The sequence below is a fragment of the Nesoenas mayeri genome (genome assembly GCF_963082525.1).
Source record: "Nesoenas mayeri genome assembly, chromosome: 8".
NCBI lineage: Eukaryota > Metazoa > Chordata > Aves > Columbiformes > Columbidae > Nesoenas > Nesoenas mayeri.
In genome coordinates, this window is record NC_137554.1 from 3432093 (window position 1) to 3447350 (window position 15258).

The 15258-nt window shown below is 38.6% G+C and overlaps 1 protein-coding gene across 2 annotated transcripts in view; it reads left to right on the top strand.

The window, feature by feature from the left end:
- BRINP3 (BMP/retinoic acid inducible neural specific 3) overlaps positions 1 to 15258 on the top strand; it is a gene marked incomplete at both ends in the record, with an annotated part of 211652 nt that overhangs the window by 35352 nt on the left and 161042 nt on the right. The window lies entirely within an intron of this gene.

Genomic DNA, 15258 nt, shown 5'->3' on the forward strand with positions numbered 1-15258 from the left:
TGCCCGGGGAAATGGTAGAGTCACCATTCCTGAAGTTGTTTAAAAGGTATATGAACAAGGTTCTTAAGGTCATGATTTAGTGTCAGAGTTAGGTTATGGTTGGACTCAATGATCTTGAAGTTCTCTTCCAACCAAAATGATTCTATGCTTCTATGAATCATAGAGCCAATACAAGTAAAAGGTAAAGAAAATATGACCCAGCAATTTCTTGGGAAGTTAATACTTCATCTGAAAAACAGCAGTGCTCCCCCAAATCAAAGAATATAAAATCTCCATAGGAGAGTGGCCTTGTGATATTCCCTGTTCTTCCTCTTCTCTGCTTGCCAAAACTGATGAAACCATTCTGTACAATAACATGTCTGCATTGCTCTGAGGCATAGGATAGAAGACAAAAATCAGAAGGGAGACAGCAACAGTACTGGCTGGTTTGCTGAGCATAGAAAATGCTGCGTGTACTCCCCATGTACACACAGCAGCTCCGTCAGTCAAGCAGCCGTTCTGCACCTCTTGTTCCAATGGGGGTATGTTGCTAAATTCACTGGGCCACTCCACGTGTTTATACAGTGGAAGTGTTAAGTCCTTCAATGAAACAAAGAAGGCAGGATATTTTAAAAATACAAGTGATAGCATACAACTAAATCTGTGGAATATACTGTCACAGGATAGTAGAAGGAGAAATATATTATCTAGGGTGCAAAAAGTGTGGATATTTCAATGAACAGCAGTAACAGCTCTAGACTTTCTAACATGAAGTTGTCAAGGCTGCTAGTGTCCATATTTTGGTTTTTGAACTGGTAACCGACAGAACAATGAAGAAATTTTCTTCCATGATAAAGTATTGCATGATTAAGGCTTCTGGATAGTGTGCTGAATGCTTTCAGCTCCCAGTAAAGCTGAATACCATGGGCATGTATCCTCCCAGATGCTTTGTGGGTGTTAATCCACCCATCTGTGAACCATACGCTCTACCACAACTGGAGGTGAAATACAGAAAACAATGGCCGAATAAACCACAGTCACCTGTGGGTGACAAAGGTGATGTGAGGAGAGAAGTGTAAATAAAGTGAGAAGAGAATTGTAAATTCATCAGAGGGGCAGCCTCAAAATCATACATAGCTACATGATGAGCCCATTTTCTCCATGGGAAACTTCTGGACAGGGATAGGTATTTAAGGGATTTCTAACACCTGTGATTTATTTATATTACTTTTTTTCTCCTAATGTTAATTTGATAAATTTACTGCCCATTCATTTATTTTATTTATCTCATTTGGAACTTTTGAAAGTGACATACTCTACTTACAAAATCCCTCCTTTGGGTCCTGTTGCTGTGCTTCAGTGACACTGATGAAAGAGGCACTTTGCAGGACAAGAAAAGAGTACAAGGGAAGAATATAAAGTTTTCTTCAATTCAGAGAAGGCTTTCTGTCCCTGTAAGAATCCCAGCCAGAGATAATTCAGGGCTTTTGCTGAAAAACTGGAACTGAAGAATCAGAAAACAGAAATGTTTTTATTTTTTTAATCAACTAGCGTTGGTTTTAAAATCACAGTCTATATGAGGTGAGGTTCGCCTTACAGTTTTAGTTCCACCGGAAAATAAAGTTAATAAAGTCACTATCAGCCACCACTGTTCAGGAGAATATTTCACAGATAAAATATTTTGATTTTGCATCATCATCTGCTGCCAACCTGTTAAGAGTATTGAATCTCAATCAGACTGCCTTATGATGCACTACAGGTATGTTAAAAGAGCCACTTGACCTTGAAGAAAATAATATATGAATAAGGATGTGACTTCCACTGTTTGACTGGTAATTTTTTTATACTTTCTGCAAAAAACATGGTTTTTTTTTTTCCTTCCTTCCTTCCTTCCTTCCTTCCTTCCTTCCTTCCTTCCTTCCTTCCTTCTTTCCTTCCTTCCTTCCTTCCTTCCTTCCTTCCTTCCTTCCTTCCCTCCCTCCCTCCCTCCCTCCCTCCTTCCTTCCTTCCTTCCTTCCTTCCTTCCTTCCTTCCTTCCTTCTCTCCTTTCCTTTCCTTTCCTTTCCTTTCCTTTCCTTTCCTTTCCTTTCCTTTCCTTTCCTTTCCTTTCCTTTCCCCTTTCCTTTCCCCTTTCCTTTCCCCTTTCCTTTCCCCTTTCCTTTCCCCTTTCCTTTCCCCTTTCCTTTCCCCTTTCCTTTCCCCTTTCCTTTCCCCTTTCCTTTCCCCTTTCCTTTCCCTTCTTTCCTTTCTTTTTTACCATGCAGTAGTCTCTCACCTTTTCTTTTCTTCTGATGCCTTAGAATTTGATATCTGTCCTCCTCTAGCCCAGTTTAACATTTTATTTGGGTGCTAGGAGGAAATATATACAGATGTTAAATTAGAAGAAAAGCTGTTTACAGGCTTTAGACTTCCTTTCATTTCCAGGTTGTGCTGTGTAAACCCATGAAGTCTACTGAAAATGTAAAATACCATCTGCCTTGGACATCTCACTTCAATTTAAAGTAGCTTTGCACCTGGTAATGAGGTCATGATTAAAAGCATATTCAAATTGGCTTTTACAGAGTACTGTCACAGCTCAGTAATAATTCTCCCCAGTCAGGCAAAGAAATTCATATGATGTTTCCTTTTTTCTTTTTCAGTAGAAATTGAGAAAGGGTATAATAGATTATGTTCTTTAATCTCTCGAAGACTTGCAGCTCATCACCACCTAAATAACTGGGGTTTTTTTTCCATTATTTTTCCATTCCATTTATTGCACCTTCTGAGAAATATGCAATAAATAAATGTGTCCCTCTAAAAGTCTGTTGAATGTTATCAGTTATCAGGTAAAGCTGCTGCTTTACCTTTTCTATCTGAGAGGTCTGATCCAGGCCTTTTGGAAGATAGTAGGACGAAAAGATACCCAGAAGCTTTACAGGTGGGACACGGTAGAGAACAGCAAGAAGAGGACTCTTAGGACTCTGACAAGACACTGAGCACAGCCATAACTTAATAGTCTCATTTATCCAGGATATTTATAAGTATTTTTGGACTAGAGCAAAGATCTCTCGTCTTGCAGAACTGACCCCACAGTGTGAAAGGAACGAAAGTCATTTATCATCTGATTCCTCAGAAATTGGTCTCATATATGAAAAGAAGCTTCTCAGGCTGGAGAGCCTTTCGGTAATTACTTTCGGTAATTATCAGTATCCTCCCATAAAAAATGTAAATAAATAAAGTGATGAATAAGGACATTTGCGGCAGAGGAATTTGAATAGGCTTTCTATTTCTTATCTTCGTATCTGATTATTCCTTTTCTTTATTCCAGACACGCATACATCATTTTGTATCTGACCAACACATTTTGCTCTTTCTAGCCTCTGGTAAACATAATTGTGAGCCTGTAAAATCCCTCTGCCTTTATCTTTTATGGGGATGCAGCAGTAGTTTGCAGCAGCTCCACGCATTTTCAAGTCAGTAAAAATGGCACTTACTCTAATGTAATAATCTTAGAAACTACATTTATTTAAGCAGTTAATGACTCTTACTACAGTAAGTTTTCATTAGCTTGTTTCTTATTTTCACTTTATTTTCAAGTCCCCTCTATTGTGCAAGGAATAATGAAGCTTGCTATCGTGGTAGAAGTTTTTCCTTCACTTGCAAGCATCAGCAGTTCTCCGAATCTCTGATTCGGTGAATCTTCTGCACCACACTGTCTTTTCCATAATACTGTGAATAACTCTGAGGCCAACTAGACACATCCAACATAAAGAACCCTATAGGCTCATGCCTAGTCATTCACTTTGCAGTCCTCTGGGAGATGATCACGGTCTACACCATTCAAGAACTTTGCCCGTCGAAGCATACCCCTTCCGTTCATCCAAAGTTATCACGCTGTAAATAAAATTCATTATTTTTTCTTTTTGTTACTCTAACTGCTTCAGCTGGAATACTTACAGATTTCAAGTGTCTTATGCAAAGGCTGTATTTGTGACCTTCCTTGTCATAGAGTCACAGAATGTCCTGAGTCAGAAGGACCCACAGGATTATGGAGTCCAACTCCTGTCCCTGCACAGGACACCTCACAGGTCACCCCGTGTGTCTGAGGACATTGTCCAGTCTCTTCTTGGACACTGTCAGGTTGGGGCCATGACACCTCCCTGGGGAGCCTGTTCAGTGTCCAACACCTCTGGGGGAAGAACCTTTTCCTCATGTCCCACTGACCCTCCCTGGCACATCTCCTGCCCTTCCCTGGGCTCTGTCACTGTCACAGAGCAGAGCTCACCCTGCCCCTCCTGCTCCTGCTGAGGAACCTGCAGCCCATGAGCTCTGCCCTCAGTCTGCTCTGCTCCAGCTGAACAAACCCAGGGACTTCAGCCGCTGCTCATACGGCTTCCCCTCCAAACCTTCACCATCTTTGTAGCCTCTTCTGGACACTCTCCAGCAGCTTTATCTCCTTTTTATCCTGTGCCCCCAGCCCTGCACACAGTGAATGCTCCAGGTGAGGACGAGCAGAGTGGGACAATCCCCTCCCTGCCTGGCTGGCCGTGCTGTGCTGGATGCACCAGGACATGGGTCCCTCTTGGCTCCAGGGACGCTGTTGGGTCATTTAAACTCCTTCTCAGTCTTCTCTCATACTTGACAGCGGCATGCTGTAAATCAGTCATGTGACAGTTGGCTGTATCTTCTTTGTTACTAACAATCTCAGATGACCTTAGTGCCATGGGCTTGAAGGTGTGTTTATCACCAAGAGGTAAAGCAAGGAAATGAAATACAGCTCATATATAACTAGATGGATATATAACGTCAGCAACAGCTTTTTTTTTTTTTTATTAGATGTACAATTCATCTAACCAATTCTTCTGCGTCTAGCTTGCCCTCCCATTCCTTGCAAAAGGATTTCAACCAGCCTTTTTCTAGATGAACTGCTCAAAAGTCTCAACAACTATATAATGTCACCTTACTCTGTCTAGGCAGGTATAACTCTGGTTGCTGTTTTTCTATGTAATACCTCATATACCTCAGGACATTCTGACAGTTCAAAGCAGGACATTCTTTATTTAATACACTCTGCTTTGGAAGTATCTTCCAAGCCACTTGGATTCTGGGTCTTTCAGAAATGTTTATGCATTTCTCTATGCCTTTGTGATGCTAGAAAGGCTAGCTGGGGCAGACTACAGTATATAAATATGTAATATTAGACTTTTGAAACCATTTCTCTAGCTTCCAGATGTAAAAGTAGGGTTTTGTTTATGAAACTGATAATGAACAGTGGACATAATAGGAAATCAAAGCCTGTTTTCTGCAAGTATAGCCAGGAGCCATGTAAATATATTTACTGTTGGAAAATCAAATGTGAGATGCAGTGCAAGATCTCTCTTCCAGTTTAAGCTATACCGTGTTTTCTCACTAAAACAAGGAGCAAGAAGTAGGTTGTGAATCAGAGACAGAGTGTTTCCTGAATTGACCTCGCCTTTGGTGCCAGTAATAGAACTGGATCTTTATTAAACCACCGAGTGCCATGCCTCTTAACATGTCCAGCTGGGTCATGTCTTTTCAGGCGCTTATGCTATTTGCATCGCAGTGGCAGGACATGTGAAAAAAGTCCTGGGGCCATGCAGCTGCCATTTCTTTAAACTACTGCCACTCAAGCACACTAAAGAAGTTAAACAAAATGCATTTTAATAACTTCCCTCTGTGTTCAGACCAAAGATTATAAGCTAGCACGTTGGACTCAAGCGCAAAAGGCCCCTCTGTGTCTACTGAGGTGGAAGCATCTGAAACAGAAGAGATGACGGAAGCATCTGACAGCCTGGGTCAAAGGCAGTCACAGCTGCCATGCCTGGGACAATGCACAGCCAGCACAGCCACGTCTTCCATGTGCCAGCGGGGAGAACCAGCTCCCTGAAAGGCAGAGGAAAGAGTTACTGTTTCTCTTAGTGAGAAAATACAGTTCTCTAGTGGGGTAGGTGCTCTGAAGAGAACTGGTATCTCGAACATCAGAAATTTTACAGAATCACAAAATGTTTGGGATTGGAAGGGACCTCTGGAGATCATCCAGTCCAACCCACCTGCTAAAGCAGGTTCACCAGAGCAGATCACACAGGAAGGTGTCCAGGTAGGTCTTAAATGTCTCCAGAGAAGGAGACTCCACAACCTCTCTGGGCACCCTGTTCCAGGGCTCTGTAACCATCAAAGTAAAGTAATTTTTTCCTTATATTCAGATGGAACCTCCTGTGCTTCAGTCTGTGCCAGTTGCCCCTCATTCTATCACTAGGCACCACTGAAAGAAATCTGCTCCCATCTTCTTGACACCCACCCTTTGGATATTTATAAGCATAAATAAGGTCTCCCCTCCCAGCCTTTCCTTCTCTTCAATTCAACAGCTCACTCAGTGTGGACTGGCAGATAAAGTTACCAGTAAATCAAACTAGAGCAGCATATTTGGTACAAATCCATAGTATAGAACTATTGGTCTAATACTTGTGAACACTTGAGTTAGTTTTTATTATAGATAGAAATTCTTATTGTAGATAGAGAGAAAAAGTGATATATAGTTGCAAAAAATCCATCTATAGAAATGATCACACATGACTGGGAGACATATGACCCATAATCTGTCTGAATGCATTGACCAAAAGGCCAAGAAGTGTTAAAGGAAAGGGATGTGAGCACCAAAGCCTGTATCACTTTCCATTCATGAAGTTCATTTTCTCTTCAACTTTAGATGGAGAAGCTACTCCTCAGTTCCTTGTTCATGCCTGACCGTGCTGCCATGAATCGTTACACACCTCTCATATTTCACATCAGCAGTAGTTCCACTCCAGTAGTTAGATGCAGTGATTCATCGTTGGAGCCTATACATACATTAAACTTTGTCTGAGAGCTTAATGCTATTTTGGAATTAAGAAGGTGCTACAGAAATGAAAATTGTTATTCCATATTAATCAAAGTCAAAATGTTTACTTACTTTAGTTGTTTTATTCTCAGTGGAGGAAAACAAAGCCAAACAGTTAAACCTTTTAATAGTGTCCTTTCTGAGCCCTCCCCCCAAAAAAAATTAAAATGGTAACTGTGTCAAGGTGTTCTCTTTTTTTTATTTTTTTGTCTCTCTCTCTTTTTTTTTTTTTTTTTTCACATTTCAATGTACCATCCTGTAATAGCATCATCACTATCTGTATCATTAAATTAGCTTGAGTCAAAACTGGGCAATGAGTAAAGGATAGTTCCCCACACACACACCTTCTAGTAACTAGAACTTTAGATTAAAAACAAAAAAGAAAAAAAAAATCACTACTTGTGATAAAAAAAAAAAAAAAAATTCATTTTAGTTTCTAGTATAGATTAACTAAAATAGTAGCATGTAAGAGGCTTATAAGATTAAATTGTCCTTAGTATAGAAGGGGAAAAAAGAATCTCTTGATCTTTCAAGCAGAGACCTTATCACCATGTTTCAGTATTTAAAGGGTGGCTACAAAGAAGACGGAGATTCCCTCTGTACAAGGAGTCACATGGAAAAGACGAGGGTCAATGTGTACAAGTTATTCCTGGGGAGATTCCAATTGAGCACAAGAAGGAAATTTTTCCTGATGAGAATAATCAGCTATCAGAATAATGAATAATCTCCCCATGGAAGTGGTGGATTCCCCAATGCTGGACACATTTAAGTTTCAGCTGGGCAGGGTGCTGGGCCAGCTTGTCTAGACTGTGCTTTCGCCAAGAAAGGTTGGACCAGATGATCCTTGTGATCCCTTCCAACCTGGTGTTCTATGATTCTGTTTCTATGATTTTTAAATTAACAAAGCAGAGAAAGATGTGATTTTCTTTTTTTTTTTTTTTTTTTCTGAGGCACTTAAGTGGGGATTTTTTCCTCATTTCCTTTCCCTTTTGCTTTTAATGTTGACGCAGGACAAAGTATAGCATCTTGGGAGTTATTATAGTATTCGCAGTACAACTTGTAGCATGTGTAAAATGTCTTGTTATTCAGGTCAAGAAAGACCACAAAAGAAACAAATGAATGCATGACAACCAGTAAACTGGTCTGAAACAGGAGCCGTACCAGTTCGTCAAATGACTGTGACAGAAGATGGAGGACATGAGCTGTCTGACTTCATTTTAGTATCTCAGCATCACTCAATGCTAAGCCCACCTCAGAGATCAAAGCATTCATTAACAGCAAAGAATAAAATATTATTATTATTATTATTAAAACATATGTTGTTCCAATCAGAAAAGAGATCAAATTTATCATTTTGCCAAGGTAATGAAAGAAAATTAGTCTCAGAGGAAGAACAGTGAAAGAGAAGGGAAATAGGTGCGTGCTCTGACTCCTGGTGCCCTGATAAATGACAAGCTGAGATGCAAAAGTGAGGCACTGGGCTCCACCCTGGGTGTGTCAAAACTATTGATGAAGGATGCTGCTTAACCTGCTGAAAGGAATGTTTTCACTCTACCTATCTGCTCTACAGTTGCACTTCTGCTGTTCGCCCGGTATGATCTGAGCACTTCCACAATGTCACAGACAGCCTGACCAGGCATCCTTTTCTCCCTAGGCAATCCTAGCTTAACCAGCCTAAGCCACTGCAACGCTTCCCTCAGTCTTAGTGAAGATTTCTAGTTGTTCCTGCAATGAAAGCAAATAAAATGTTTACATTTATTGAGTAGGAAAGACTGTCTGTGAATATTTGGCCTGGCTTCCTGGGTCATACAATCGTTTCGTAATTTCTGAGCAGAGCTTTTAGCTACTTCAGGTATTTGCAGTGGTGCCACATGACAGCACATGTTCAGCCAGCTGTGGATACCAGCTTCAGCGTCTGAGATCAGGGAATTTACAAGAATATTTTGGAATATTTGGTTTTCAATCATCTACCTGAGGATAACCTCAGGAGTATTCTGTGTGTTCCTATGGTATTTCACATAACTCCAAATTTATATTTAGGCAAATGAATAACTTTAGCTTATTTGCTATAGTTTCAAACTGTTGATTATTTTGCTTTTTCGACAAGGAAGCTTGATCTGTCACTTAGAAAATTCTTTATTTGCACATGTCATGTTAGCATCAAAACAGCAATATTTTCAGGACTTATATTGATAGGTTTGTTTGTCCTGATATTATCTTTCTATAACAACCACTATCAGCAGAGTGTAACTACAGGTAGGAGAAATGTGCATTTTTTACTTGAAATAAAACAACATTGGAAGACTGAACTTATAAAAACTGTAAATTATTTTATTAAAAAAAACCCACATTGTTGTGCATGTTTATGCAATATTTAGAGTCATTCAATCTCTGTTGCTATGTCAAACTAATTCATAACACACACATAAAATTATAAAAACTTTCCCTCTTTGTTCAATTCAGAGAAAGATTAATTTCTATGGCAAAGTGTTAAACCTAACATTATTGACCAGATGTATTTTCCTTCCTGGTTTTGATTTAGATATATTAAAAAAAAAAAACAGAAACAGAAAACCCATCTTTTTCCTATTGACAGTTCCAGTCAAATCACTATACATTGTATATGATATTGTATTCTACTGTAGGACAAGTTATAGCTGTGACAAAACCATATGATTGCATAGATAGCTCTTTATAGGAATGGAAATTTTTTTTTTTAGATAAAAGGACGTTAGAGAAAAGGTGTAATATATAGCTATAATATACTCTAAAAAAGTAGAAATTACTGAACAGTGGACAATAGCGATGTAAAATACAAAAACTGGAAGGACTGTTTCACCTTTTTTCATTTAATTGCATTATATTTTTAATTTCTCCACCCTCTGTTACACTTCAGTTATTTTTATGGTTTAATCTCTCTCCCTATAGTATCTAATGGGTGATATTATAGATCTAGAGTATTTAACAAAAAAGCCCTTGGGTTTATTAGTTAAAATGTGCTGATAAGAGAAAACAATTTACTCTGTGACAATACAAATTCAAAGGCTTCTGGTTTTGGTGTTTATGGGTATACAAATATTCTCACTTGGAAAGAGAATTAGTAGATAAAAAAACTATGGAAAAAAATATCAGCCATAGTTAATGCTATTGAAAATAATTATATTTCAATTGTACTCTCCTTAATGAAGTAATTTTTCCTTTCAGAAAATAAATTATGGTCTTTGAAGAATAATATTTAATATCCAATTTTACTAATAGTGCCAAAAGGGTTTTTGACATGTTGTAATAATCTTTGGGGCTACATCTCTGGATACAAATATCTTTCCACAGTTTGTATGGCCTTAATAATAAATTCATGGAGCTTAAAGAAATTCTAAAATCATAGTGGACATCTTTCTATGCACCCCATAGTGCAGAGTGTCATTTGCACAGAAAGAGAGAGAACTCCTTGTGTTGGCACTGAAGACATTTGAAAATTAGCTGGATTATACCTTTGGAAGTGAAAGGCCTGTGCCAGCATTTTTTGACTAATTACAGCAACACATTTCTATTCATGGGAGTTAAGGTAAAAATGGAAATTGGAGATTTGTTGAAGCTTCAAGGACAGAAGGACTGGAAGGATTGACACATCAAGACCTCTGCTCTCAAAAGTCGGAATCCTCCGTTGTCATTGCTAATAAATGGCTGAAACATGTTTGGTTCTCTGTGGTAGAAAGTTATGAGAAACACTTGGTAGTTCTCTGCAGCACACCTCTCCTGTCACATGCTATTAAGTAGTGTTGCAGCACTATGCATTAAAGTTATATTTGATAAAACTCATCAGGACTGTATTCCACTTCTAGAACCTCTACTGTAGGAGCAGCTGAATGCCTCAGAGGATGAGCATTTTGCTTGAGTGGATGATACAGGATTTTGCAGGGAATAGAATAAAGTCAGAAATGTTTTCATCATGCTTTGGTAACAAATATTCTCTTCTGAAATACTAGGCTTTGGTTAGGGAGAAATAATTGATTAATTTTTGGAAGGGTTTTTTTTTCCTTCTGCTTCTGGACTGCTGTCTCAGCCCCCTAGCACCATAATCAGGGACCAGTGCTGGAACCGACATTTATTCCTGTGTAGCTCATCACCATCAGTTCCATTTTTATTCACTCAGGTGGCAACAGGAACTTTGTCAGGGTTCTCATTAATACGGGAATCCTTCTTGAATACATATCGGATGTTCCTCGAGTCAAAGACAGTACTTAACATTCTATCTAAATTGACAAGACTTTATTTCTATACATTATGGTTAGACCTATTAAGCTCCTATGTTTCTTGATTGCTATTTTAATATTTGGAAACAGAAGACTTCTTTATATACTTCTCTGCTTTAATGGTTGATTACAAATTTGTTTGGTCTGCCTTTGAATTTCCAATGATATGTTGAACACATTTTGGATGAAGACTAATTCTAAAGTTTTTTTTTATTAGTATTTTTGAGATAGATGTCAATGTTTGCTTTTACTAGAATCTACCATGTTTTATTTTTAAACACCAGAGTGCTTCAAGTCATATCAGTGAGTCTGGTGAAGAAAAACTTGAACTGCCATTGTGTCTAGAAACAATATTATTAAGTTTCCTGCCTCCTTTTTTTTTTTTTTTTTTTTTTTTTTTTTAAATTAGGAAACTCATTTCTATATATGAATACTGTGTTTCATCCTATAGCACCTGCAAGTACAGTCACATTTAGTCTGTTTATAAAGTACAGCAGAGGCCAAGCTCTGTGTAATGGATCCTGGTAATGATGATGAACTTTCTTTTTCATTTTCTTTTTCTTTTTCCCTCCTGGCCCCCCTGCCACCTTTATGTTTTGCTTTTATAAAAGAAAAGGATGAACTGAATTCTTGAGGGTGAAGAAGAGATTGAGAAAGCTAGGACAGAGCTGCTTTCAGAGAGAGCCAACAAGTGAGTTATAGTGGGAAACTGTTATAGAAGCATGAAGGAGACAGTCAGACTGCAGACGAGAGGGAAATAAATCCTTTGGAGGTCCTGGGAAATTTCTGAAGGGACAGACAGAAAGCAATGCATAAATGGATTTTTGATTTCTCCCTTACCTTTTCCAATTGCTTTCAGTTTCGCATGTTTTTGAAGTTGGAGGGACTCCTTTCTATTTCTTCATTTCTTAAATCTTTATCTGACTACTAGGAGTAGTACCTCTGGTCTTTTGGGGTGGTTTATATGAAGGAGAGGTCAGCACAGATCAACCTCAAAGCAGTGTTCATTTTGGGGTCTCACTACACTCAGATAACACCACTTGCCTCTGAAAGCAGGTTTGGGCTCAAGCAACCATATAGTCCCCTGCTGAAAGATATCATTATGTTCCAGGATGAATTCAAACATTGCAGGGATTCTGTTCTGTTGGCAAGTGTAGCTAACATATTTTTGAATTTGAAAAAGATCACAGTGTGTACTTGCATAGGCTGGAATGACATGGTATTCATAATATTAAAGTAATAAGAAATGCCAAGTTGCCCTGTAGGAAATGCAATCAGAAGACAGATAAGCACAATTTAACTACTTCCAAGGTTTAAAAGTAATACCCAATCTACAAAAGAGGATTTTTGATGAGCTGACATTGGTCTCATGTTATTTTAACCCATTATCTTTTTCTGATATACTTCTTCTGGGGTCCAGACAACAAACTAGTTTTTTGTGAGAGGTATTGATGTCAGCAAGCTTTACTTCTGTATTCGGCCCTGCAGTAGCTCCTTGTCACTTTTTAAGCTCATTTCTGTTTTGATAAATTAACAAACACTAGCCTACCAGTAGCTAATTTTCATCTGTTTGACAGAGGTATTGCAGATAACTGCAGCTCAGAAGGTACGTTCACAAAGTCTTCCCCTTTTTCTGTGTCTGTAATTGCACAGTGGTATTTTCCAGTGCCTATCATGAAAAATTTTAATTTCTAGACATGCAAGATCTGTGGACATTTATTACTGTTAAATAACTTTTAGAGGGCACTCCTTTCGTTTTCTGCCAACATGAATTGTAAATATCCTTAGCAGAACTGAAGCTCTCTAGATCCCTTGTTTTCCCAAGGCATTGTTTTTTTGTTTGGGTTTTTTTGTTTTTTTGTTTGTTTGGTTGGTTTGTTTTTTTATTTTTTTTTTTTTGTTTGTTTGTTTTTTTTTTACATCATCTGGACTGCTTTTACAACATAGTTTTCATTTTTATAACTTCAGCTCATAGGTATCTACTTTCACAAACACTTCCAAGAATTCTGCTGGCCACTCTTAGTTGCAAATAATTATTCTTTTTCATGGGCTAATTTTGGGAAGAAATTCTCAGTTTGTATGAATTTTTTCACTGGATATAATTTAAATTATCAAGACAATGTCTCTGGCTCTCCTTGAGAGCCAGATTTGACACTCTGAAACACATGCTTCAGGTATGGCCCACTGAATTCTTTCGATTCATCTTGTGACTAGAAATTTGTCTTGAAAACATGCTTTTCTTCATAGTCTCTCAATAATTCAGGAGATAAAAGCAGGTAAAACTGTTATGTCCATCCTTGAAGGTTTTCACCACTCGGATAAAGCTCTGAGTAGCCTGGTTTGACCACAGAGCTGCCCCTGCTTTGGGCAGAAGTTTGGACTAGAGATGTCCTGAGATCTCTTCTAGCTTATGATCCTATGGTTCTACTCACACACTCAGTATCTGTTCATAAAAGATGTATTTTTGTTTTATTTTTTTAAGCAATATCTTATCAGAAAATAAATAAATAAATAAAAATGCTTAGCTAGAGTTTACCACTTTATGTTGGTTTTCTGAATGTTTTTACGTCTATTTGCTATTATTCTTTTATTTTTTTGGTAAGAATATACTTATCTTTTCCAGTTTTAGTAGACTGCACATCAGGTGCTTAATTTTTCTCAGGTCTTTTCTTCAGTTTTTCATTATAGGTTACCCAGTGCTAGTCATGCCTGCACAGAAGAAGCCTCTCTGATTCACCTACCTGTAATTAATTTTGCAGTAAGCTTTTGTGACAAATATGCTAGAGAGTGCATGGTTTGTTGCTGATCTCTCTTTAGGTCTTCATACTCAAAATTGTGCCCAGGTCTTGCAAAATCCTCCTACTGGAAAATTTACATTACACAGAGAAATGAACACTGACTTGATTGCAGGAATTAAAAAAATGATTGCAAATATCATCATAAAGGCAGTGCTGCCACATACTGAACTTGTGTTTGTTTAGAGGTTTTTGTCATCAGATTATGTCTTGAAGCACCCCAGCCTCCTGGGCAGAGCAGTCTTGGTTAGTCCCTGAAGCTTAGATAAGCTAGTCAGGATTTCTTCTTTCATAGCCTGTCCTCCTGCAACTGATCATTTGGAAGTAGGATTCAGAAATAAAGTATTAAATATTTTTGTGTTTGTTTCATTAATAGAGTTGCTGTTTAAAATTTACTTCTCATATTTTATGTTTAATACTTTTTCCATCTGGGCTTCTGAATGACTGTTTTTTCAGGATCTCTCAATTTCCATCTCATGAGTGGGTGTTAAGGGCCCGAGAATTTGGCAGCCATGGGGTGCCCTGCTGTTAGAACTGTTTTTGTATCATGTTTGAAATGTCTATCTTTCAGTATCCTTAATCATACATGCCATTTATCTGCATGAAATTTCAAAGAAATCTACCTTTTGAGGAACATATTCTCATACCCATTTGCAACTGTGACACTGCAATTTCAAAATTTTCATCAGAAGGAAACAAGTCTCTGGGAAAAGTTGCTTTTTCTCAACTGCCTCTACCATCTTTGATGCTCAAAACATGGCCAGTGTGTAATTTAGAGTCACAAAACAAGTTCTGCCAGATGATGATTTGCTTCCCAGCACCTAGTTTAGTTAGTCTGCTTTGAGTTTATGTTTGAAGATGTCTACTTTTCACAACTGGAATGTGGAAGAAAACTATATTTACTTACACCTAGCTACGAAAAGTGGAACTCAGGTTTAAGGTTTGAAAGGCCTGATCTTGGCAAAAGCCACATACAGAGTTCCTCAGGGATGTGGTTCAAACAGAATTACACTTACATTCTCAAGCTTCTGCTGTTTGACTTTTGTTATGGAAGAAAGACTTCAGCAAATAGACAAGACTTAAAATATCACTGAGGCTATATGGGGTGGGTGGAGGGGGCAGGGGTAGGAAGGCCATACAGAGGGATCTGGCCCAGCTGGATCAATGTGCTGAGGCCAATTGTCAAATTGCTGAGGCCAAGGTTCACCAAGGCCAAGTGCCAGGTCCTGCACTTGGGTCACAACAACCCCACGAACGCTGCAGGTTGGGGAAGAGCGGCTGGAAAGTGCCCCAGGAAAAGGCCCTGGGGGTGTTGGTGCCAGCGGCTGAACATGAGCCAGCGTGTGCCCAGGTG